Below are 27,803 nucleotides of genomic sequence, written 5' to 3'. Positions count from 1 at the left end.
TAGATTTCTCATTCAACCTACCACCAAGTTACATGAAATATCACCTCCTTAACATATTCCCTCCATCTCCACCATCACCAGTCATTTAATCTACCATAATAAATTCCTTGCTCAATTACAATCACCTTTAAACTACTATACCTTTTAGTACTCTAGATACTCTTTAATTAACTCTTGAAGATTTTACCAGAGTGATTTTTTTATTTTTTTAAAGCACATTTAATCATGTCACATCTCTGAAGAAGCAGAGCTTTCTATTGCTCTTAGGATAAAGACAAAACTTGTCCTCACAGCTTACCAGGCCCTGCATAGTGTTGATCTGTCTACTTCTCTAGTCTTAACTCATATCACACTCTTCCTCTATCTTTGTTCTCCAGGCATGTGGGACTTTCTGTACCTTTTCTTTATCTTGCTCTCTGTCACCACAGCATATTCTCTTCCTTCAGTGTGGCAAGAATCTATCTTCTTTCTTTATCTAGTTGACTCTTTTCCTTTTTCAGTTTCTTCAGCACAATAACCTTTTCTTCATGGAAGTGTTCCTTGATCTTTCTAAAAAGGCCAAATTCCTCTTTTATAGAAATGTGTAATACCATATACCCCTCCTTTGTTTCACTTGTCCTATTTGAATTTTTACATTTATTTGTATTATTATTTTACATGTTTGTCATCCCCTCTATACTGTAAAATCTATAACAGAGGAACACTCTCTGTTTTTACTCGCCATTTGATGTAGTCTGAATGTGTATATATGTTGAAAATTTATATGTTGAAATTCTGTTGCCCAATGTGATAGTGTTAGGAACTGAAGCCTTTGGGAGGTGATTAGGTCATGAGGGTAGAATCTTCATGAATGAAATGAATGCCCTTTTACAAAGGCTCCAGAGAGCTAGCTCACCCTTTCACAGAGAGGGCACAGAGAGAAGTCAGCAGTCTACAGCTCAGAAGAGGGTCTTCACCAGACACTGAATCCTCCAGCACCATAATCTTGGACTTTCCAGCTTTCAAGACTGTGAGAAATAAATTTCTGTTGTTTATAAGCCACGAAGTCTATGGCGTTTTGTCATAAGCAGCTTAAATAGACTACTAAGACACCATTACCTCCCAGTGTCTTTTGACAGTAAGTAGCACAAAGTATGTGCTAAATAACAATTTAAATGTTGAAAGAATCAACCTTTGACAATGCTATGCTGCTTAAACAGTTTGTTCCTTGAGTATTTCAAGATGACAGATTAAATTAATGTGTACACCTGACTACAGATTCAGGTGACATGGATGAATTATTCACAAGGATTGTCCATGTCCAAGAGATACTTAAAAAAACAATGGGGGCTTCCCTGGTGGCGCAGTGGTTGAGAATCCGCCTGCCAATGCAGGGGACACGGGTTTGTGCCCCGGTCCGGGAGGATCCCACAAGCCGTGGAGCGGCTGGGCCCGTGAGCCATGGTCGCTGAGCCTGTGCATCCAGAGCCTGTGCTCCGCAACGGGAGAGGCCACAACAGTGAGAGGCCCACGTACCGCAAAAAAAAAAAAAAAAAAAAAAAAAAAAAATGGCCATAGAGAAGGCAGGAAAATGAGAATCTCATCTCTTAGGATTATACATGTCCTACTTTCTTTTCTCTTTTACCAAATTCTTAGTCTATTCTTAAGATCAGTTTCCAAGTCAGCTACTCAAAAGAACATGTGCCTTTCTTGGCTGCTTCCTCAAAACATCATGTTTCAGTTGGGAATCAGAGGGAAATTAAAGTCATCTGAAACTTCACCTTCACTGGTTTTGATTTGATGGCTCCAAATTGTTCTATAAATAGTTGTGTAAAATCATAACAAGCAAACAATACATAAATAAAAATAAAAAATAAATCTTTGGAAACATAGTGCTTGCTTATCCAGACTAAGTTGGTTAAAGAAAAAAATTTACAAGAATTTGACTCAGCTCTACAAAGTTCTTGTAAAAGCATGTGTGGCTTATTTTTGTCCAAGGACATGAAAATATCTACTTTGATTTAAAATAAAGTTTATGACCAGTCTGCCTTTTTTTTACATTTGCTGTCAAATGCTACAAATGTTATCAATTCATGAGCTCTGACTTGAGTGAATGGTAAAGGAGGCCATGTCAAGTGGATTGGCCTAAGTTTAATAATCTAATGCAAAGATGTTCATATTAGCTTAGAATATCCAGCCAGTGATTTAAGAAAATGTATAAATTGTAGTTGAAGTGGAAAAAATTAATAGCACTTTAATTTGCCTTAATTTACTAAAACAAAACGGTCTTAATTTACTAAAAACAAAAACAAACCTTCTCCTTTTGAGAAGACATTGTATTGTAGTTCACACTCCTTTGGACACTGGCGAGGCAGATCCCCCTGATTGGTGAGAATTTAATCTCTAACTTGTGAACTGGAAAAGTGAGAAAAAGAGTACATGTATCATAGCATGCATGAGCAGATTAAATAAAATCACTTTGAGAAAATATCTGGCATGCATTAGGAATTCAATAAAAATTCGTTTCTTTCTTTTTTAGTATTAGTCTCAGAGATGACTGTTAGAATGAGGATAACAGCTTCTTTCATGAATGATTATGAGTCAGAATTAAAAGCAACATTTAATAGAAATCAACCAAGTGACATTTCCCAAATAAATATATACAAAGTATTGTTATCATTGTATCAATTAATTCCTGTTACACAAAGAGAAATGCTACTTTTTGTTAAAGCATAATAAAGAACTAAATTAGAGAAATCATCTCTCAGTCTGGATTCATTTTTCTTGAAGCAAAACCAGTGGTTCTCCTGGAGATTAAGAAAAAAAATTGTATCAGTAGGCATAAAGGAAGGAAGGAAGGAAGGAAAGAGATATGAGGTGTTATGCGATTTTATTCCTTGCTCATCCACTCCGTTTCTCAGTGACCTTATTTCCTAATATTGACAGTGATATCCTGTATTTCATAACATTTGTGAGGTGAAAAAGGAAACATAAATATTTCTACAGTATTAAAGATGTTCTGAAAATAAAAAAGACCATCATTACATTCTCCTGCTTATTATATTTCAAAAGCAATCATTGTTATACCAAGTCCTCTGTTACCCTTTGCTTTAAGTCCTCAAGTTGAATATGCATGTGCATCATTCTGTACATGTGAAAGTGAGTTCTAAACTTCTCTCTCAATATAAGTCAATATCAGTGCTATTACTTTTTATTATGTGAATTTCAAAGTTAAGAATGAAACGTAACATTCCGTTTAGCATCTTTCTCTGATTCTGTGTTTTACCTGTAAAAAAAAAAAAAAGGTTGTCAAAAAGATAAAGATAAGAAAAAGAAAGAAGAGAAAAATTTTTAAAAATATGTTAAACCAGAGATTGAGATACATGGTTAGAATGTGATTTGGCAATAATGAGAATGAAAAGAATTGCAAAGATAGAAAGAGACAAAATCTCAAGAGGCATGCAAACAGAAATCAAAACACATGCACAAAAAAACGTAGCACAGACTTCATATGTATACTGAAAAAAGAACTTTTATTAAAAAACGAAACAAAAGTTTAGGAACATACCTTTGTATCTAACTAGGGACAATTTGATCTTGTGAACTTTTAGAACAAAATTCATATTTAAATTGCAATTCTACAGATAGCACACCTTCTGTTGTACATATTTGTTCTGATGTCAAAAGAATTTACTCAGGGGCTTCCCTGGTGGCGCAGTGGTTGAGAGTCTGCCTGCCGATGCAGGGGACACAGGTTCGTGCCCCGGTCCGGGAAGATCCCACATGCCACGGAGCGGCTGGGCTTGTGAGCCATGGCCACTGAGCCTGTGCGTCTGTAGCCTGTGCTCCGCAACGGGAGAGGCCACGACAGTGAGAGGCCCGCGTACCGCAAAAAAAAAAAAAGTTTACTCAGGGTCAAATCCACCTTGTAAGTCCCCACATTTCCAACTCAAGTCTACAAGTAAGTGCAGTCTTACATTTAAGCATCAGTATTAAATATGGACTTTTGTTGAATTTTAGCATAGGGATGTATTTATTTTAAATAAAATGAAATCAGATATACTCATGTGTTTCTTTATCCATATTAGGGAACTTATGTGGCTTATTTTCTGACTCTCTATTATCCTCATTAGTTGTATAACACTATGGTTAAATTAATTAAATGCTCTTGGATTTCAAGGAACAGCTGCTTCCTAAGGTGATGAGCTGGTTTATCAATTACTCAGGGACACTTCTTATCTCAGCACTTAAGTCATCCGGTTCCAGAGAAAAGTGGAGTCTTATTCTGGACACGGTAACAGCTGTAGTAGTCCAACAGTCTCTGTAGAATCCTGCGATTCTGGACACTTAACTTTTCTCTGTCTCTGCTTCTCTCTGCATTTGTATCTATTTTCCATCTTGTGGCTTCTGTTTAATCATGGCTTTTATTGCCTTGTGGCATCTGCGTACCCTCTCTGTCTTGAGTATTTTTCAGTTTCTACGATACCTGTAAGCTTCTGTGTGTGTGTGCATGTATGTGTGCAAGTGTGTGTGTAATTTACAAAACTGTAAGAGAAGAAATGGTTTTATCAATTAATCATTATCTTCATAGGACTTGCACTGGCACCTAAAAATAGCTGCCTGTAGTCAGGCACTGTTCTCAACTCCATTTAGTTGAGACCATGGTGACTGTATTACATGGTCTAAGACACAGAGACCTTTGTGTGAAGAATGGTCTGCAGTTATTTTAATGAATGAATCTGAAGGTATGGTTAGCGCCTATGCTATGGCCTGTTTAATATGGTAGCACTTTTTATACTTCATGAGTTCTAAACATTTTACAAGTTCATGTGACCATGGTATGTAAACTACATAATTTATGAAAAATCCTGCTTTGTCTCCTACGTGTCCTTGAAGTTAAAAGCACTTAGGAAAACACTAGGTTGAGTACATTGTACAGCATTACCCTAAGAGGTAAGCTATTACATATCTACTGATCCCATTTATATGAGTTAATGCAGCTTTCACTGGAAACTGAGTTCCTGATTGAGTTCATTGCACTTGACATCATACTACACTGCCTTTGACCATTTTATTTAAATATGGAATTAATAAGTTAAGACAATTTGTGGTTGGTGGAAGAGATAATAATTATATTGTGGTAGTTCATTTACATATTGAGGGAAAATGGAAAACAAGTGAACACTTAAACAAAACACAATTATTTTATGAAGGTTTAGTGAGCCCATACTTGTAACTCTATACTTACCTATGGTCACAAATCTGCAAAAATGATTTAATGGTTTCTAAAAAAGTCCAAGAACAAAGAAAACAAGCTTCTACAGGAGAAATACTGAATAATACATTTTTTTTTTGGCCTGGAAAAGTAAAGGTTAAGTTCATAAGAATAAGGCAGGGCAAATATAATGAATATGGACTTATTTGACAAATTACAGCTGTAGAACTTGCTCGAATGACGTTACTCAAATAAGAGATGCAGGATACAAATATATGTAAGTTCAAGAAAGGTTTTAGTAATTTCCTGGAAAGTAAAATGTTCAGAGACGTTGTTAGATGATCTAAATGTTATATGATGTTTATACATATGAAATGTATTACTAATTTTGATTGAAGAATTTTTTCCCTAAGTATAAAAATAGCACATTATCATTGTAAGCAATGCAGAAAATATGGGAAATGAATAGAGAAGAAAGAAAAATTAAAACAGCCGACTTTCAGGGGCAATCACTTCCAGACGTGTGTGTGTGTGTGTGTGTGTGTGTGTGTGCACGTGCATGTATGTGTGTGTATATATACACACACACACGTGCACACACAAAATATGCGTGTGTATTCCAATGACCAATATTGAGGCAAGGGGAAAAATCACCTTCTTTGCCTCACTACTGTGCTCAGTCTGTTGTGCAGTCATCTAATCACTCTTTAGTGTCAATTTCCTCCCAGGTCATTTTAGCAGATGCTGTTGGTACCCTGTCCATATTTCCTCATTTCTCTGGAGCTTCCCTATCCACTGTGGCACAGTGAGTAATCCCATTCCTTAATGCTCTCTTTATTGCTCCTCCTCCCTCGTCTGCTCACTCTGTACCTCCTCACTGTACTTCCCTCTCAAATAAACCACTTGAATTCAAAATCATGTCTTGGAGTCTGTTTTTTGCAGAAACCAAATTATTATGGTCATAAACAACAGAAGATAGACAGTGGGTTTTCAAAATAGGCCTTCAGAGAGAATTGGAAGTTTTATACCACCAAATTTAATGCAAAAAGAAAACTATATGTAGCTTTATTATTGTTTCATCACAGCTGTGTTTTTCACCAGGACTTTTTTTCACTGTTCATCCCTCCTCTGGTTCTGTTGTAGTGAGGCAGCCTGGTGTTCGGGAAAGAGCCTGAGAGGAGACACAGGCAGAAATATACTCATGCCTTGGCTCCACCACTAGTCAGTAATCTAACCTCTCGGAGCCACAATTTCTTCATCTATAAAATAGGGGTAAAATACCTGCTTTTCCAACCTCACAGGCTTTTTACAAGCCTTAAATGAGTTGTGGCAGAGTGTTTTCTGTGCAATAGTTTAGGAGATAACAGGAACTGGTAACAAATTTAGCTTTGATCTCCACCTCACACTTCCTTTGCTGTTGTGCGTTTATGTACTTGGTAACTTTGCCTAACTTTCTTCAGAGTTCTATGTGTTGACTTCAGGACTTGAACTTCATGTTATTTATTCAGCTATGGATGCACAAAGACTGTTAACAGTCATTTATGGTGCTGAGGGAAAAAATACAGTATTTTCCTCATGGAGGTCTTTGCTGCAGCAAGAGCCCAGCTACAGTTCTCCCACAAAGAAACCTACCTAACACCAGATGTCTTCTCACAATTCCTGATCAGGAAGTTCAAAGCATATCGTTCTCCCACTTAAGAGCAGTTGGGGGGAGGTCTCTGCTACCACACAATTTTGGAGTCAGAAATTCTCGCTTCCTCTAGAAGCAGCCATCTGGAATCACTATTAGTAAAGCAAAGAGATCCAATTACAAGCATCTATTTGTAGGGGAAACTCCTGTCAGGTTTTAAAGGAAAGTCATCTATGGGGCCAAGGCCTGGCCCCATTACCTATGGGAAATAAACTCAGGCACAAAGATAGGCTCTCTATCAGAGAAAAAATGAAAAGGAAGGAGAAATGGAAACAAATTAGACCTTGCAATTTTTTTCATTATTCAAATCATTTTAAAATAAAATAAGATTTTATTTTAAACTTCTTTTATAACTTCTGTTTTTAAAGATTACAGAATACGGTTTTCTTCCCCAGCAGAGAGGGAGCAGTCAAGCTCAAGTTACAAGCGAGGAAAAAGATGAAAGTTTAGAAAGCCTTAGAACTTTGCTGACTTAACAGGCAGAAGGCCGGGGAAAGGCTGAAAGACAGGAAATAATGATTACTATTTATGCTCTATTTCATAGTTTCCACTTTGGTTAAACTAACTGGAAGGAAACAAGTGATTAGGTTACTTGTGTCATCACTTACATCAGTAGGTTTATTTTTTTGTTATTTTTTGTTTCTGTTTTTTTGTTTTTCCAGCATCAAGATTTAATTAAGGGAGCATATTCATTGTAGTGAATATACTAATGATTGTAAATGTGACTCCTCATTACAGCCTTAAAATTTTTGAAACACCAAAGCACAAAGATGTCAATTATATATCCAAACTACAGGTACAAAACAAGTACATGTATTTTCCATGCTCCAAAATTGAGTACACACTGTACTGTCATAGGGAAGGGGTTTACCAATGAAAACCTGACAATGAAGTACTCAAGATTGATATACCAAAATAAAATATAGAGTAGGAGTTTATTAAAACAAGTTTGACAATAGCAGAGAGGACCCTTTTCATTTCTGAGCAAAAATGCAATTCGTTATACATACTCTCTCCTAAAATGAATAAACTGGTCACTTGAGAATGCTCTGTTTATTTCCTCTATTACACTAAAACATTCTCCATGTCTTTGGAAAAAAAAATATTGTGCAGGAACTGTGGGATAAGCATGCATGTGGATGGAACAGAACAATTGCACTGTTTCTTACAACTCACTTCTACATAAGGAGGAAGTGTTATTCATTAGTATGGCCCAGTCTTAGCCAATATTCAGTTTGGAAAGACACCAGGTTAAGATCAGAACGATCTGAAATTCCAAGTTCTACAATTGATGATTTTATATGCCATTGTATTAGTGAGGCTTCTTTTTTTTTTCTTTTTTCATAATTTTTATTGGAGTATAGCTCATCTACAATGTTGTGTTAGTTTCTACTGTACAGCAAAGTGAATTGGCCACACGTACACATATATCCACTCTTCTTTACATTCCCCTCCCATACGGGTCATTCTAGAGTATTGAGAAGAGCTCCCTGAGCTACACGGCAGGTCCCTACTAGCTATCTACCCTTACATATAGTAGTATGTATATGTTAATCCCAATCTCCCACTCCCCCCACCGCACAACCACAAGTTTGCCCTCCACATCTGTGGCTCTACCTCTGCTCTGCAAACAAGTTCTAGTCAGACTTCTTCAGTCATTAATTACAACTCAATTCAAATAGGCTGGAACATATACACACTACTATACATAAAATAGATAACTAACAAGGACCTACAGTGTAGCACAGGGAACTATACTCAATATTTTGTAATAACCTATATATATATACATATATATATATATCACTTTGCTGTACACCTGAAACCAACACAACATTGTAAATCAACTACACTTCAATTAAAAAACTCAAAATATCCCTAAAAAAATGGGCCAAAGAACAGCTTTTATTAAGAATTAATAATGATATAATATATAATAATGAAAATAATAATCAAGAACTAATAAGGTATTGAGAAAAAGGATTATTACTGACTGATACACATAACTGAAAAGCCCAAGCATGGCTAGATTCCAAGACTCAGATGATGTTAACAGGATTCTGCCTCCCTCCACCCCTTGGTCTGGCTCCCTTCTCACTGGGATTCACTTTCACGCAGACTCTCCAAACATGTGGTAATAAAAGTGGCATTCAGCAGCTCTAAGTTTAAATCCTATCAGCAGTACTCTGAGACAAATAGCTTCTCTTTCTAAAGGGTTCCAGTACATTGACTAATTGGCCTGATCCGGTTCATGTACCAACCTCAGTACCAGTCTCTCTGGGCAGGGAAAGTGTGATACATCAAACCTGGGCAGGGTCACGTCCCACAGTAACCACACTGCCAATTTATAAAGGATTCATTTCCCCCAGGAAAATTTCAGATACTGTTGCAAGTTGAATAGGGTAGATTCTGGGTAGAAAAAAATAGCAGATATTCATTACTATTATCTTAAGACCGTAACCACTTAACCATATTTCTCAGATAAAGGGGTTTACTGAAATAGCTATGTGTGTGGTGGTGAAGTAGTTTTAGTTTTGAAAAAGACATTAACCTTTCTTATTCAAGGAGAATGAGAGTAATTGCCCAATCTTATTCTCATGTCTCAAGCGAAACGTTTTTGTTACAAAGATAGGGAAATACTGAAATCTGCATTGGTGTATACCATAGTTCGATCACAGAGGTGGTTGTAAATTTAGCACTAGAGATCAGAGGTTACAGACCACAGTAAACAAAATATCATCCCTGGAACTCTATCTTCATGCCAGGTTTTATTCATCTCTGTTCTCCTGAATGAATTTTAACAGTATCAATGAAGAATATCTTTACAAATGCAAAATCTTTCATACAGAATTTTCCTTTTTTTTTTGCCTGTATGAATTTAACTCTATTTATCCCTTTAAAAAGTGCCCTGATCAGGTTCCTTTTTAAAAACAATAAAACAAAAAAAGAGGTGAGCATCTACCATGTGCTAACCATTGGACTGGAGGTCATACACATGAACTCACATTCATGTGAAGTAGAGGCATTACCTGGTTATGCAGATGAAGAAACTATTTTCTTGTCCCCTGAATTCCTCCACCACTTAGAGTTGGCAGCAAAAAAGTTGGCACTTACCTGTGGCATCTGCATTGTTTAATCATTGTTTCCAATAGATTTATCTTAACCCCAAACAGGGTTTTCAAGTCTTTTGAAGACAGAGACATTGTAGAATATTGAGTAGATGCTTAATAAATGCTTCTAGATGGTTACATCTTAGGTTTATCACCTAATGCAATGTGACTTCGGTCTAATCTTAAGATCAAGGAAGTTTGATTTTCAGTGAACAGGAAATAAAACAGGCATACAGGCTAATATAAATATAAAACCTCATTGTTGGCTATATGACTTCAGTGTAAAATATAATCTCTCTGCTTACCTGTCCAATGTTATTAGACCAATGAAAAGGAAAGGTCGTGGTACAGAAAAGAAAGAAATTCTGTGTCATAGTCATAACTGTAAAGAAGAAAGATCTACAATCACTCTAAAGATACCAATGTAAGGTATAAACCAGTGTCTCTCAAACCATTTGTAGTGAAAAGCTAGTCTCACCCCATCACTCTGCCAATCTATTCTAGATTAATAATTTTGTAAAATGCATAAAAAATGAATTAGCAAAAAAATGAATTACTAAAAAAGAGGAATACAAAATATGTCCCATTTTTTTACTCTCAGATTCAGCAAACAAAAATTACCATGCCAAATTGCCATAAATGTTTACTTTAAATGCCTAAATGACTGTCAGTGATTAATCATACATAGTTTGTGAACCAACCGCAGTCTGCAGACCCACACCTGGAGAAGGACTGGTATAAATCTTAATCCTATCTAAAGATCAAGTTGCTTACTAAATACAAGCAATTTAAAAAATCCCAAAACAACAAAGAAACAAGAACTACATTATTTTTAGTTGGGAAACTTTCCTACTGGCCAGAGAAATAGACCTTGGGTAGCATGCCAGTGCAAAGACTTGAACAGCTGATTCTCTCTGCTCTTCCTTTTGGTTTTTTCTTCGTTTCCATTTTGTGCAATATAAGTAATCCTCTTTTTTCCTTACATTCCACTTTCTCAATGATATTCAAGACTTCTGAATATAAATATCACAGAGAATTTCTTCTTATTTCCCTATTTCTGATATTCTTCATAAGCAATCTCTAAATAGCACCTGTTTCAATTCTTTTAAGTGTTATAAGAAAGTAGGTAAATCCTATTTTATATTCAGCACTTCATAATGCTTTCAAGAGTTAGTTCAACAGGCTTTTCTGACTACCAGTAACAGTGATTTCCTTAGCATGACAACCATCACTTTCTTTGAAGTTAATGTTAAACTTAATTTTTAAAATGATATAAACATGTATGAATTCAACAAAGAGTAAGGGAGATTGAAATGAGTTTTAGTAAGAAATATTCAAATTTATTCAGAAATCATTTTTCCAATATATATGCATATCTATAATCGATCAAATGACAACTTAAATCTTAACATTGCCATCTGGTGGGAATGTCAGTGCAATAATTATACATACATATGAGAGGTAATACATGATGAATTAACAGTAGCTAACATCATAAAGAAGAATATATTTTACATAATTGTTTTTAACGATATAATTCTTAGTTTGGTCAACTCATTTTCTTTCAAATAAATCTGAACTAAAGGAGAAAAAAAGTAAGAAAATTTTACTCAGTTATTTCTAGGTATTGAAGACACATTTATATATATTCACTAAACCTTGGTTTCATTCTTTTGAGATTGATATAGAATTTTTCTTCATGCATTATTTAAGAGGGACTAAGTTCAGATAGGTTACCTTACTTTCTTAGGTGCTATAGGAAGATGTGAACAGTGCAGAAAAATAGCCAAGAGTTGTCCTTGTATGTGTTTCCACTAGTTTATTACTACTCATATATATTAAAAGTTAAGAATTTATTATTATGGAGACTCTAATATCTCCTGTCAAGGGTTAGCTGCCTAAGTAGAATGTAGAACACGTAATTTATAACAATAAGCAATTAGAATTGTAAAGGTAGTTGTTTTACTAGTTTTAGATAAGAAAAATCACACCTTTGAATTTTCTTGGATTTGAAAACATGCAATATTTCAATAGCCATAAAGCAAACCAAATGTATTGAAATAAACATATTATATAATGAATGTGCTGTATTAGGACAGATTTAAGAGATCATTGAAGATAGTCAAAGATTTGTACATGGAACAAAGAAACTGGGAATATGGCAAATTTAACAACACTAATAATATTCCTGAGTTCATGTCCTTAGAATACAATTGTGAGTGTTCAATTCTTTATCCCCCTGAGTATTAACCCTTATGTAAGTCTTGTTATACAGTGACTGAAGACTGCATGGCATTTAGTTAGAAAGTCAGCAAGTAGGAACCAGATCTCTAAAAAAAAAGTGAGTACCTTCTGTTGGGTAGGAAGGCAAGAAGAATTGCTCTTTGTTTTCTTCTCATGCTTTGAGCGTGAGCAGGAGCAAGGCCTTTCAGTGACTTAGAAATGTCAACTGGTCAATAGGGGATGAATAGAAACAAAAACAGAAAAGCAAAATATAGTAACATGGATTTCAGATAAGTCTCTGGCGAGAAATTTAAACATATTGCAATATGTTGGGACTTTCCAATCTGCTAGTATTTTCCCTAGTTTAATCATTTTCTTCTACAGCACCACATCAGTAAGAATTTCAGTGTTGATTAATGAAGGGAGCTAAAATATATAATTCAGGGGTGAGTACAACTGACATTTACCTTCCCATGAAAGATACGATGAGAACTCCCTTGTGGTGATACAGAGTCATCTTTGTGCTGAATGAAGATTAAGATTATATCAGAGGGTGGAAATTAGGTATTTTCCTTTCTACTAACATTCTTTGTAGTCTTTTACTGAAAGATTTTTGGGGAAAAGAGGCGACTGCTACTGGTACAGATCTTCCATTTTGAAGACCATCTTGTCACCACTTTGGAACACAACAGCCATTTTAGTTGAACTTTTAAGGATATTTCTAACTTTGATTCTAGAAATAAAAGCTAAAAATTAGTTTTACTTTTAAAATAAACAAGCAAGCAAGCAAACACAAATCACAATCCAAATACCTTATTCAATCTCCAAGAATGACTCGTGTTACAATATCTAGTTGTTGAAGGTAAATATTTGATTCTTGTATATCGAATATTTTGAAAAATAAACTACTTTCACAAAGGAAAAACAACATAGACATAATTGTTTTGCTTTGAGTTTAGTGTGCTATTTATAATGACAAATTTACAATTTTCTACATGATATATGACATTCTGAGTAGTATCATTTCAATATATATTTTAAAGCTGTGTGGAGGAAAGAAAATGAACAATATTGCATATCTTTGCCTATCAAAATTGAGACTGGAGGGTAGGTGGATATGGTCTATAAAGTTGTATGTGGATTTTTGACCGAGTGGGGTTGTCGCCCCTAGCCCCTGCATTGTTCAAGGGTCAATTGTACTGTTTCTCTAATTAAAATTCTCTTTGTTTTGAGTTGGTATTTGGGATACATAGACATTCTCACTTTATTTATACCTCAAACACTCAAGGTTAATGCCTAATTTCTGTCTTTCATCCCTGCATTTATTCTGGAGGGTAGAACATTAAACTCAGGTAGAAGAAATATTTCATATTCTCTTCAGCAAAATGGAACTGCCCAAATATAGAAAAGATCTATTAAACACTGCTTTATATGTCTTTTAAGAATTAGAAGTGGTAGTGATAAATCCAATTATCTTTTCCCAGGTGAAGAAGAAAATTTAAGAAAGAACCAAGCCCAGGGGTAGAAAAGGAGATGAAGAAATAGAACTGAATTACAATTTCCTTGTTACCCGGTCCAGGAGAGAGCCTTCTAGAACTCACAGAAATATCTCCCTTTGTTGAGATACCAAAGGGATTTTTTTTTCAATTTATAGGCCAATCAACTTTAAGTATACCTAATAGCACCTTGTAAAATCTAAGCAGTTTAAACAGCAGGCCCTGTTCTGATGTGATTGGTTTTCTGAGTCATTACTTCTTTAAAAGGATGAATTGATCTTTTCTATCTTGACTCTGGTAGAAATCTGAGGGGTTTTTTGGTCAAATAACAAGTACTCTGCCTATTAAACTATTTTCTTTGATTTTTGAGGACAGAGTGGGTTTTCCTTCTGTCTTTTAGACAGAAGTTTGACAAATAAATTGAAATATTTTTTCAAGAATGACTCATACCAAAACCTTTAAGGGTATCCATTAAATTTTATCGTACTAGTAGTCCTGCCATAAAATGAATTTGATTCTTCTCTACCTTCATGTTAATACACAGTATTAAGCCTGAGGCACTCAGAAAAATAATTTACAAGTGAGAGGCCATCATACTTCTTGACCAGTTTTTAACCTTAAATTTTACTGTTTTTAGTGGATTTTATCTTTTTAATCAATGATTGGACAGATGGGGAAGTGTCTCTGTGTAAGACGCATGTAATGCTTGGGACTCAAACAGAAATTATAACAATAGTTTGTTTTATGTTTCTCTCACATTACCAAAGTAATGATCCTAAAAAAGAGAGTTTCTTAGTAGTATGTGGTATTGCTCTCAAACTATTTCTATGTACAAAATATTTAGTTTCTGATTTACTTCTTATCCATTTAAGGGAGGAACTTCACAGAGCAAATAACAAAATAATATTTATTAAACTCTAAACAAAATCGGAATTTAGTTGGGGAAGGTGTTAAGGAGGGTTAATGAGAAGATAAAAATGGTTTTAAATTTAATACATACTCAGATCAGCAATGCTATTCATTAATGCTATTCTAAAATCTGCAAAAGATTAATCTATAGATTTCCCAATTATTGCATAATAAAAGCTGAGGAAACATGCCATTGCTATGGCTAATATGCCTGCTCTTTTGTTTTATGCTTATTTTTAGCAACTGTCATGGGGATGAGTGAAAATAGTGATTGCACTTTTTTCATTGCACTTAAACTTGTTGGTGACATAGTAACTTTAAGGTGAGCTCTAGCTAGATATATGTGCATGCACCAACATATTCTTTTTTAAAAAATCTCCTTTGTCATTCAATTTAATGAATTTGCATCATAGTCACTATGTGTGAAAGAATTCAAAGTAGCAAGGCTTCAGAAAAGGAAGGTGGAAGAGTTTAGAGCAGGGTGAGGAATTAAAATGCTATTGCTGCAGAAAAAGGCAGTCTTCCTATTTGTCCATCTTCATCCCTGGTGAAGGGGAGGTCTTTTTGGATAGGAAGACAATAAGATTATGCTATGAAAGGTGTTAAATTAATGAAGCAAGGAGGTCATTAGACTAAGGGGACTCTAATACCAAGATGGTCTATGTAAGCAAACTGAAATCCAAGCCTGTAAACATCTTAAGGTTACAAAATCAAAAACACAAAGGAAAACCAATCACGAACAGCCAACTAAGCTTTAAGCTATAGCCAAATAACTTCCTTTCTTTGCTTTGCACTTTTTCTGTCTTTTCCCTGGATTCTCACCACTTTGGGTTTGGTGCTGCCTGATTTTAATGGATAAATGCTCAAATAAACTCTTAAAATTTTTCATATGCCTCAATTTATCTTTTAATGAAGGCAATCAGTTTTAGAAACATTGAGATTTATCTTGTATGTGCTCAGCATTGAAGACTGGAACCCTTCTAAAATAGAGTGAGAGTCTGATTGTCCCAAGGCTCAATCAAACAGGTTTAGGAGATTCCACGGCATGGGATATTAGGGGCTGAGCCAGGATGAAGACTGGAAGCTGCACAGAAAGTAGGTAGAATGGGAAGGAGGGAGGGAGCCCAAGTAAGAAAGAGCTTCTGGTTTTCCATTCAAGACAATACTGAATGGACAGAAAATCAATACAAAGAAAAAGTAAAAAAAGGCATTTTCTGGATTCTCTGAATCCAATCTTTGGATTCTAAGTGTGCTCGTGATTAGTAATACATGTCCTTGAATGCTTTCCAGAATTTGCATTTTGTAACTACTATTTTACATTGGTATTATGTGCAGAATTCTGTACTAAGGCCCAGAATTTGACCTATCATGAGGCAAATATAAACTCAATTAACAGAACTTCATATTTGTAAGATATGGCCTGAATGGAACTTTGTTGGTCTCTGCATTTTCTTTTTTCTGTTGGACCTGTGTTGTAGATCTATTCTGATTTTCCTATCTCCCATCTGCTCCAACACACCTTTAACCTTGGAACCCAGGCAAGCTCTTTCCTTGGTCATCTACGGCTAAATCCCATGGTTTGGGGTTGTATCCTCCTTGATGGTGAAGCATTTGCTACCGAGAGATCTTTGGTTTCTCTTCAAGGATCATGTGTATGGACTACCCTTGTGGTGATGACCCAGGTTCTGTTGTGCCCTTGGCTTGAGAGAAAGGGTCCTTTGAAGTCATATGACTGAAAAAAAAAAACTGTTAATGAGGAAGATATGTGAATAGGATGGAAAGAGATAAATCAAAAAAGAAGATTATGTAAAAGATCTACCATTCAACCTCTCTCAACTGGTCTAGGGAAGGGGACTACCCAGTTAATTCAGCACACTTGGTTTCTTTCTTTTTAACATCTTTATTGGAGTATAATTGCTTTACAATGTTGTGTTAGTTTCTGCTGGATAACAAAGTGAATCAGCTATATGTATACATATATCCCCATATCCCCACCCTCTTGCATTTCCCTCCCACCCTCCCTATCCCACCCCGCTAGGTGGTCACAAAGCACTGAGCTGATCTCCCTGTGCTATGCAGCTGCTTCCCAATAGCTATCTATTTTACATTTGGTAGTGTGTATATGTCAATGCCACTCTCTCACTTCATCCCAGCTTACCCTTCCCCCTCCCTGTGTCCTCAAGTCCATTTTCTACATCTGCGTCTTTATTCCTGTCCTGCCCCTAGGTTTTTCAGAACCTTTTTTTTTTTTTAGATTTCATATATATGTGTTAGCATACAATATTTGTTTTTCTCTTTCTGTCTTACTTCACTCTGTATGACAGACTCTACGTCCATCCACCTCACTACAAATAACTCAATTTTGTTCCTTTTTATGTCTGAGTAATATTCCAGTGTATATATGTGCCAAATCTTCTTTATCCATTCATCTATTGATGGACACTTAGGTTGCTTCCATGTCCTGGCTATTGTAAATAGTGCTGCAATGAACATTTTGGTATATGTCTGTTTTTGAATTATGGTTTTCCCAGGGTATATGCCCAGTAGTGGGATTGCTGGGTCATGTGGTAGTTCTATTTTTAGTTTTTTAAGGAACCTCCATACTGTTCTCCATAGTGAGTGTATCAATTTACATTCCCACCAACAGTGCAAGAGGGTTCCCTTTTCTCCACACTCTCTCCAGCATTTATTGTTTGTAGATTTTTTGATGACAGCCATTCTGACTGGTGTGAGGTGATAACCTCATTGTAGTTTTGATTTGCACTTCTCTAATAATTAGTGATGTTGAGCATCCTTTCATGTATTTGTTGGCAATCTGTATATCTTCTTTGGAGTAATGTCTATTTAGGTCTTCTGCCTGTTTTTGGATTGGGTTGTTTGATTTTTGATATTGAGCTACATGAGCTGCTTGTATATTTTGGAGATTAGTCCTTTGTCAGTTGCTTTACTTGCAAATATTTTCTCCCATTCTGAGGGTGGTCTTTTCATCTTGTTTATAGTTTCCTTTTGCTGTGCAAAAGTTTTTAAGTTTCATTAGCTCCCATTTGTTTATTTTTGTTTTTATTTCCATTTCTCTAGGAGGTAGGTCAAAAAGGATCTTGCTGTGATATATGTCATAGAGTGTTCTGCCTATGTTTCCCTCTAAGAGTTTATAGTATCTTGCCTTACATTTAGGTGTTTAATCCATTTTGAGTTTATTTTTGTGTATGGTGTTAGTGAGTGTTCTAATTTCATTCTTTTACATGTAGCTGTTCAGTTTTCCCAGCACCACTTATTGAAGAGGCTGTCATTTCTCCATTGTATATTTTTGCCTCCTTTATCAAAGATAGGGTGACCATATGTGCGTGGGTTTATCTCTGGGCTTTCTATCCTGTTCCATTGATCTATATTCCTGTTTTTATGCCATTTATTCAGGAATGTAGACATAGATAAGTAAACAGTCAATTAAAATAATATAACATAGTAATTCAGCAAAAGAAGAAAATGAAAAGATTTCACAATAACTGCCATAAAGCTCTGGATAAAATTCAATATGTATTTCTGGTTTTATAATCTTAATAAAATGGGGGAAAGAGCATCCTTTAATAACACAAATATACATTTTAAAATAACCAGTATCACATTTCAGTGTTGAATGCTGGAAGAATTCACCCAAGTAAGAAAAATGAGTAGAGCATATGATATCACTACTATCTTTTATCATATTCCTAAAACTTTGAGATAGGGCAATTGACAAGATAAGGAAGGCAAGAACCATAAACATTAGAAAAAAGCTAACAAAATTATTATTTTCCATTAGATAGTCTACATGGAAATCCTAAAATCTCTAGTGGAAAAGAAGAGAAATAGACAATTCTGGAAGACAGTTAATTTACCAAATTAGTTTTTAATCCAGTAGCTTTACATATGCCAAATATAAATTACAAAACTATAACAAAAAACATCCCATTAAAATGTAGTAAAACCATAAAATAAATTGTTTGGAATGAACGTAAGAAGAAAGTAGGCTGTACCTTCAAGGTGGCAGAGGAGTGAGATGTGATCACCTTCTTCCCCATAAATACATCAAAAATACATCTACATGTGGAACAACTCCTGTCTACAGAACACCTACTGAACACTAGCAGAACACCTCAGACTTCCCAAAAGACAAGAAAATCCCCACGTACCTAGGCAGGGTAAAAGAAAAAACAGAGACAAAAGAATAGGGATGGCACCCAAACCTCTTGGATGGAGCTGTGAAGGAGGAAATGTTTCCACACACTAGGGAGCCCCTTCACTGGTGGAGATGGGGTGGGGGGAAGCTTTGGAGCCACGAAGAAGAGGGCAGCAACAGGGGTGCACAGGGTAAAGCGGAGAGATTCCCACACCGAGGATTGGTGTCAACCGGCACTCACCAGCCTAAGAGGCTCATGTGCTCACCAACTGGGGCGGGTGGGAGCCGGGAGCTGAGGCTCAGGCTTCAGAGGTCAGACCCCAGGGAGCAAACTGGGGTTGGCTAGGTGAACACAGACTGAAGGGAGCTAGTGTGCCACAGCTAGCCGGGATAGAGTCTGGGCAAAAGTCTGGACCTGCCGGAAAGGAAAGAGACCTTTGTTTCGGGGTGCATGAGAAGAGGGGATTCATTCCCAGTGAACCCACAGAATGCAGCACACTGCCTAAGTGAGCTCCAAAGATAGGCATGAGCCCTGGCTATCAGCTCAGACCCCAGAAACAGGCATGAAGTGATAAGGCTGCTGCTGCCACCAAGATCCCTGTGTGCAAGTGCAGGTCACTATCCACACCCCCTGGGAGACTGTGCAGCATGCGACTGCCAGGGTCCCGAGATCCACGGACAACTTCCCTGGGAGAAGACACAGTGCACCTCAGGCTGTTGAAATGTCATGCCAGCCTCTGGTGCCTCAGGCTCGCCCTGTATTCCCATTATGACTACCATACCCCTTCATCCGCCAGGCCTGAGTGATCAAGAGAGCCAAAATCAGCCCCTGCTTTAACTCCCTCCTTTCTGGGCAGGGAACAGATGCCTGAGGGTGACCAACATGCAGAGGTGTGGCCAAAACCAAAGCTGAACCCCAGGAGCTGTGAGAACAAAGAAGAGAAAGGGAAATTTCTCCCAGCAGCCTCAGGAGCAGCAGATTAAATCCCCACAATCAACTTGATAAACCCTACATCTGAAGAATACCTGAATAGACAATGAATGTTCCCAAAATTGAGGTGGTGGACTCTGTAAGCAACTGTAGACTTCGGGTTTGCCTTCCGTATCTAATTTGTTTCTGGTTTTATGTTGTCTTAGTATAGTATTTAGTGCTTATTATCATTTGTGGATTTGGTTATTGGTTTGGTTGCTATCTTCCATATATATATATATATATATTTTTTTTTTTCCTTTTTCTCTTTTTGTCAGTGTGTGTGTATGCTTCTTTCTGTGATTCTCTGTATAGGTTTGCTTTTACCATTTGTCCTAGGGTTCTGTCTGTTCATTTTCTTGTTCTTGTTTTAGTTCTGTTTTCTCTCTTCGTTTTCTTCTAAGCTGTGTGACTGGCAGGTTCTTGGTGCTCTGGCCAGGTGCCAGGCCTGAGCCTTCGAGGTGGGAGGGCCAAGTCCAGGACATTGGACCATCAGAAACCTCCCAGCACAACGTAATGTCAATCAGCGAGAGCTCTCCAGAAATCTTCGTCTCAACACTAAGACCCAGCTCCACCCAAGAGTCAGCAAGCTCCAGAACTGGAGGCCCCATGCCAAACAACTAGCAAGACAGGAACACAATCCAACCCATTTGCAGAGATGCTGCCTAAAGTCATACTAAGTTCACAGACACTCCAAAATACACCATCAGACACAGCCCTGCCCACCAGAAGGACAAGCTACAGCCCCACCTACCAGAACATGGGGACCAGTCCTCCCCACCAGGAAGCCTAGACAAGCCACTGAACCAACCTCACCCACTGGGGACAGACACTAAAAACAATGGGAAATACAAACCTGCAGCCTGCAAAAAAGGAGACCAGAAACACAGTAAGTTAAACAAAATGAGAAGATAGAGAAACATACAGCAGATGAAGGGGCAAGGTAAAAACCCACCAGACCAAACAAAAGAAGAGGAAATACGCAGTTTATCTGAAAAAGAATTCAGAGTAATGATACTAAAGAAGATCGAAAACCTCGGAAATAGAATGGAGAAAATACACGAAACGTTTTAACAAGGACCTAGAAGAACTAAACAGCAAACAAACAAGGATGAACAACACAATAAATGAAATTAAAAATATCTAGAAGGAATCAGTAGCATAATAACTGAGGCAGAAGAACAGATAAGTGATCTGGAAGATAAAATAGTGGAAATAACTACTGCAGAGCAGAAAAAAGAAAAAAGAATGAAAAGAATTGAGGACAGTCTCAGAGACATCTGGGACAACATTAAACCCACCAACATTAGAATGACAGGGGTCCCAGAAGGAGAAAGAAAAAGAAAGGGTCTGAGAAAATATTTGAAGAAATTATAGCTGAAAATTTCCCTAACATGGGAAAGGAAATAGTCAGTCAACTCCAGGAAGCGCAGAGAGACCCATACAGGGAAAATCCAAAGAGAAACATGCCAAGACACATATTAATCAAGTTATCCAAAATTAAGTTCAGAGAAAGAATGTTAAAAGCAGCAAGGGAAAAGCGACACATAACAAGGGAAACCCCATAAGGTTAACAGCTGATCTTTCAGCAGAAACTCTGCAAGCCAGAAGGGAGCAGCAGGACATATTTAAACTGATGAAAGGGAAAAGCCTACAACCAAGATTACCCAGCAAGGATCTCATTTAGATTTGATGGAGAAAATAAAATCCTTACAGACAAGCAAAAGTGAAGAGAATTCAGCGCCACAAAACCAGCTTTACAACAAATGCTAAAGGAACTTCTCTAGGCAGGAAACACAAGAGTAGGAAAAGACATAAAATAACAAACCCAAAACAATTAATAAAATGGTAATAAGAACATACATATCTATAATTACCGTAAATGTAAATGGATTAAATGCTCCAACCAAAAGACAAAGACTGGCTGAATGGATACAAAAAAAAGACCCATATATATGCTATCTACAAGAGACCCACTTCAGACCTAGGGACACATACAGACTGAAAGCGAGAGGATGGAAAATGATATTCCATGCAAATGGAAATCAAAAGAACGCTGGAGTAGCAATTCTGATATCAGACAAAATAGACTTTAAGATAAAGACTATTACAAGATACAAAGAAGGACACTACATAATGATCAAGGGATCAGTTCAAGAAGAAGATACAACAATTGTAACTGTTTATGCACCAAACATAGGAGCACCTCAGTATGTAAGGTAAATGCTAACAACCATAAAAGGGGAAATCAACAGTAACACAATAACAGTAAGGGACCTTAACACCCCACTTTCACCAATGGACAGATCATCCAAAATGAAAATAAATAAGGGAACACAAGCTTTAAATGACACATTAAACAAGATGGACTTAATTGATATTAATAGGACATTCCATCCAAAAACAACAGAATACACTTTCTTCTCAAGTGCTCATGGAACATTCTCCAGGATAGATCATATCTTGGGTCACAAATCAAGCCTTGGAAAAGTTAAGACAATTGAAATCATATCAAGCATCTTTTATGACCACAATGCTATGAGATTTGAAATCATTTACAGGAAAAAAACGTAAAAAACAGAAACACATTGAAATCAAAGAGGAAATTAAAAAATACCTATAAACAAATGACAATGAAAACACGATGACCCAAAACGTATGGGATGCAGCAAAAGCAGTTCTAAGAGGGAAGATTATAGCTATACAAGCCTACCTCAGGAAATAAGAAAAATCTCAAATAAACAATATAACCTTACACCTAAAGGAACTAGAGAAAGAAGAACAAACAAAACCCAAAGTTAGCAGAAGGAAAGAAATCATAAAGATCAGAGTAGAAATAAATGAAATAGAAACAAAGAAAACAATTGCAAAGATCAATAAAACTAAAGGCTGGTTCTTTGAGAAGATAAACAAAATTGATAAGCCATTAACCAGACTCATCAAGAGGGAGAGGACTCAAACCAATAAAATTAGAAATGAAAAAGGAGAAGTTACAACAGACACCACAGAAACACAACGCATCCTAAGAGACTACTACAAGCAACTCTATGCCAATAAAATGGACAACCTGGAAGAAATGGACAAATTCTTAGAAAGGTATAACCTTCCAAAACTGAACCAGGAAGAAATAGAAAATATGAACAGACCAATCACAAGTAATGAAATTGAAACTGTGATTAAAAATCTTCCAACAAACAGAAGTCCAGGACCAGATGGCTTCACAGGAGGATTCTATCAAACATTTAGTGAAGCACTAACACCCATCCTTCTCAAACTCTTCCAAAAAATTGCAGAGGAAGGAACACTCCCAAACTCATTCTATGAGGCCACCATCAACCTGATACCAAAACCAGACAAAGATATCCCCCAAAAAGAAAATTACAGACCAATATCACTGATGAATATAGATGCAAAAATCCTCAACAAAATATTACAAGCACAATCCAACAACACATTGAAAGGATCATACACCATGATCAAGTGAGATTCATCCCAGGGATGCAGGGATTCTTCAATATACGCAAATCAATCAATGTGATATACCATATTAACAAATTGAAGAAGAAAAACCATATGATTATCTCAATACATGGAGAAAAAGCTTAGGAAAAAATTCAACACCATTTATGATTAAAAACCCTCCAGAAAGAGGGCATAGAGGGAACCTACCTCAACATAATAAAGGCCATATTCGACAAACCCACAGCAAACATCATTCTCACTGGTGAAAAACTGAAAGCATTTCCTCTAAGATCAGGAACAAGACAAGGATGTCCAGTCTTGACACTGTTATTCAACATAGTTTTGGAAGTCCTAGCCACAGCAATTAGAGAAGAAAAAGAAATAAAAGGAATACAAATTGGAAAAGAAGAAGTTAAACAGTTACTCTTTGCAGATGACATGATACTACACATAGAGGATCCTAAAGATGCCAGCAGAAAACTACTAGAGCTAATGAATGAATTTGGTAAAGTTGCAGGATACAAAATTAATGCACAGAAATCTCTTGCATTCCTGTACACTAATGATGAAAAATCTGAAAGAGAAATTAAGGAAACACTCCCATTTACCATTGCAACAAAAAGAATAAAATACCTAGGAATAAACCTACCTAGGGAGACAAAAGACCTGAATGCAGAAAAGCATAAGACACTGTTGAAAGAAATTAAAAATGATACCAACAGATGGAGAGATATACCATGTTCTTGGATTGGAAGAATCAATATTGTGAAAATGACTATACCACCCAAAGCAAGCTACAGATTCAATGCAATCCCTATCAAATTACCAATGGCATTTTTTATGGAACTAGAACAAAATGTCTTAAAATTTGTATGGAGACACAAAAGACTCCGAATAGCCAAAGCAGTCTTGAGGGAAAAAAACAGAGCTGGAGGAATCAGACTCCCTGACTTCAGCCTGTAATACAAAGCTACAGTAATCAAGACAGTATGGTACTGGCACAAAAACAGAAATGCAGCTCAATGGAACAGGATAGAAAGGCCAGAGATATACCCACGCACCTATGGTCAACTAAGCTATGACAAAGGTGGCAAGGATATACAATGGAGAAAAGACAGTCTCTTCAATAAGTGGTGCTGGGAAAACCGGACAGCTACATGTAAAAGAATTAAATGAGAACACTCCCTAACAGCATACACAAAAATAAACTCAAAATGGATTAGAGACCTAAATGTAAGACTGGACACTATAAAACTCTTAGAGGAAAACATAGGCAGAACACTCTTTGACATAAATTATAGTAATATATTTTTGGATCTGTCTCCTAGTAATGTAAATAAAAAGAAAAATAAACAAATGGGACCTAATTAAACTGAAAAGCTTCTGCATAGCAAAGGAAACCATAAACAAAACAGAAAGACAACCTACAAAACGGGACAAAGTATTTGCAAATGATGCGACCAACAAGGGATTAATTTCCAAAATGTATAAACAGCTCATCCAGCTCAATACCCACCCCTCCAAAAAAGCAAACAACCTAATCAAAAAATGGTCAGAAGATCTAAATAGACATTTCCACAAAGAAGACATACAGATGGCCAAAAGGCACATGAAAAGATGCTCAACATCACTAATTATCAGAGAAATGCAAATCAAAACTACATACAATGAGGTATCACCTCACATCAGTCAGAATGTCCATCATTAAAAAGTCTACAAATAATAAATGCTAGAGACGGTGTGGAGAAAAGGGAACCCTCCTAAACTGTTGGTGGGAATGTAAATTGGTACAGCTACTATGGAGAAGTTTGGAGGTTCCTTAAAAAACTAAAAATAGAGCTACCATATGACCCTGCAATCCCACTCCTGGGCATATATCTGGAAAAAAGCATAATTCAAAAAGACACATGCATCCCAATGTTCATTGCAGCACTGTTTACAATAGCCAAGACATGGAAGCAACATGAATGTCCATTGACAGAAGAATGAATAAAGGAGGTGTGGTATATATATATATATATATATATATATATGGTATATATATATATATATACACACAATAAAATGTTAGCCATAAAAAAATAAACCTTCTTCTCCAATTTAATTTGAAAGTTCATACTGTCATTCATTTTTTGGATAAATCTTTTACTCTTTTATTCATTTTTTGGATAAATCTTCATTTCTTGCATAAATATTTTGGACATTAGAGTTTCCCCCTCCTCCTCAAATTCTGGGTATTACAACAATGGCACAGAAATGTAAATAGCCAAATCTTTGTGCATATCTGTGTTACTTCCTTAGAACAAATCCTCATAATAATACAATTATTAGGTCAATGGTTTTTGTACATTTAAAATTTTAAAAACTTTAAAAGCTTTCCTAATCCTTGGGAAATTGATCTAAAAAATTATATCTCTACAGCAGGGCTGGTAATGAGCCTCATGCCACATCCTTGCCAGTACTATCATTTTTTAAAAAAACCTTATTTTAAAAATATTTGTCTTATTAATATTATTTTTCCATGTTTCCTGACTATTTTTGTACATGAGTGTCATTTTGTGAATGACCTATTCCTGTTCTTTCCATGTTTTTAAAACAGTATGTATGATTTTTCTTATTAACTTTCAAACAACTTATATTTTAAGAGCAATAACAATTTCATCCTATATATTTAACTTTTTCACAATTAGTTGCATGCCTTTACATTTTATTCTATTTGATGTAACAATTTTATTTTTAATTTTATGTAGTCAAATAAATATTTCCTTTTGTTTTAATGCCATGTATAGAAAATATTTTTCTTACCCAATAATATATAAACACTTAGAAGTATTTTTATTCATTTTTTCTACGATACTGTTTTAATGGCTGTATCCTATTTTGTCATGTTTATGTACTATGGAGTTGCATCACACATGGGGTTTAATTTATAAAATCAACAATTCTTAGAAAGTAAGTCAAAAATTACCAAGGGTCAAATTTACTCCTGATCACTATTTCTTTGAATGAATACCAAAGGTAGTTGGGTTAAGTTCAGAATGTTCATAAGCCATATTCACCATACAAGATGACCCCACCAAGTGCTGAAGTGGGGGGGATGGGGGGCAGAATTCTCTCCCAAATAATATTTTCTCTGGGACCTAAACTTCTGAGGGAGGGCTACGTGTTGAGTTACATGAACATCACTTCTTAAATAATTTCTCTTTCTGTATTAAAATAAAAACTGCTTTAAGTCTAAATAAATGTACATACAGTGGTATTTGAAACTAAGATGATTTATTTTCATGTTGTATTTAAGTTATTGTCAATTTTTCACTGTCGTATATTATGTTGTGACTTACAATTTTGTACACATTTCTCTTTATACCTTTACCATTCCTGAAAGTGGGTCAGAGTTTTGAAATATTCTTTAGGATCTTAAATAGTGTATGTCGGCCAACAGGTGTCCAGAAAGATTACAACAATTTACATTTACATGAGATGTTTGACAATTTGTCTTACGGCAGATAGGATTTAGACCATTATAAATGGAAGAAAAAGCACTTTATGCTTAATGAGTAACATGAACAAAGACACTGAAATATGGCAATGCAGGAATATTCAGTGAAAGGCAAGCTATCTGATGCATGTAAAGGGCTTTAACTGGTAATGGAATCTGGATTCATGTGCAAAATTGATAGCTATTTTTCTGTTAATTCTCTATGACTTGATTGGTTACTTACTGCAGTTATAGCAGTTTTTATATTATGCTGTAAAAATCACAGAGACAAATTAAGAGACTGTAAATTCCTTGTAGGCAGCCTGTCCTGTGTTAACAGTTGTTTCCAAATTACCAATTATGTGCCTGGCACATAGTGGTGCTCAAAAGTATTTATTGAATGAATGAGTTGGTTTTCCATAAAAATAGGGGAAAAATTAAATGTTAACTCTGTCTTTTGCTTTTGATACTGAATTCCTGCAACACTGGTTGCCTATATAATTGCTTTGGTAATTAATGACAAGCACAATGTCTTCTGGCATTTTAAAATGTTTTGAATTATTTCTATAACATTATTTAACTTTTCAAGTAATTATTTTGTTTCCACATCTTAATTCTAAATATTTTTAGATCAAGAAGGATGTCTATTTTCTTTCAGCATCATTGGTTGTGATTAATAAATTGACTAATTGATGATTTAAATATATTCATAAAATGTATAAAGGTAATATTCAAATGGAAGGCAAGAGATCACATGAAAAGTCTACATGAGGATACTAACCTGTTTGCATTTTTCTCTACATTTAGAACCACAAAAAATAAAAGGTCATGAAATTTACTGGCAGTGCCCATAGCTCTGTGGCTCTGTGACTTTGGATCTGTTTCTTTATATCTTTTGATGTATATGAAAAATTGGGATAGTAATGTCTATATGGCTATTGCAAATATTAAATGAAACATTAAATGTCATATAGCACCTAGTAATAATAATTAATAAATTGCAATTTATTAAAAGCTCAAAAATAAGGTGGAAACTCTCAGCTTTCTATCCCCATCCACACCTCTGGAGTTCCCAGTGTTCCTAGGATAGACTTATCCTGACTTGTAGATCTTGA

At 35.9% G+C, this 27,803-nt stretch overlaps 1 protein-coding gene across 1 annotated transcript in view; it reads right to left on the bottom strand.

Moving 5' to 3' along the window:
- Positions 1 to 333: 333 nt before the first annotated feature.
- Positions 334 to 27,803, bottom strand: part of LOC307186477 (zinc finger MYM-type protein 6-like) — a 1,023,730-nt gene continuing 996,260 nt past the window's right edge. The window contains exons 8-11 of the mRNA XM_079921634.1: positions 6,827 to 6,976; positions 2,294 to 2,394; positions 896 to 1,007; positions 334 to 545 (exon numbers count right to left, since the gene is read on the bottom strand). The gene's annotated coding sequence lies outside the window, so the exon portion shown is untranslated. The remainder of the gene's footprint in view (positions 546 to 895; positions 1,008 to 2,293; positions 2,395 to 6,826; positions 6,977 to 27,803) is intronic.

This window comes from Stenella coeruleoalba (genome assembly GCF_951394435.1).
Source record: "Stenella coeruleoalba genome assembly, chromosome: 5".
NCBI classification, from domain to species: Eukaryota; Metazoa; Chordata; class Mammalia; order Artiodactyla; family Delphinidae; genus Stenella; species Stenella coeruleoalba.
Note: the sequence above shows the minus strand (reverse complement) of the source record. Positions and strands in the feature narration are given on the sequence as shown.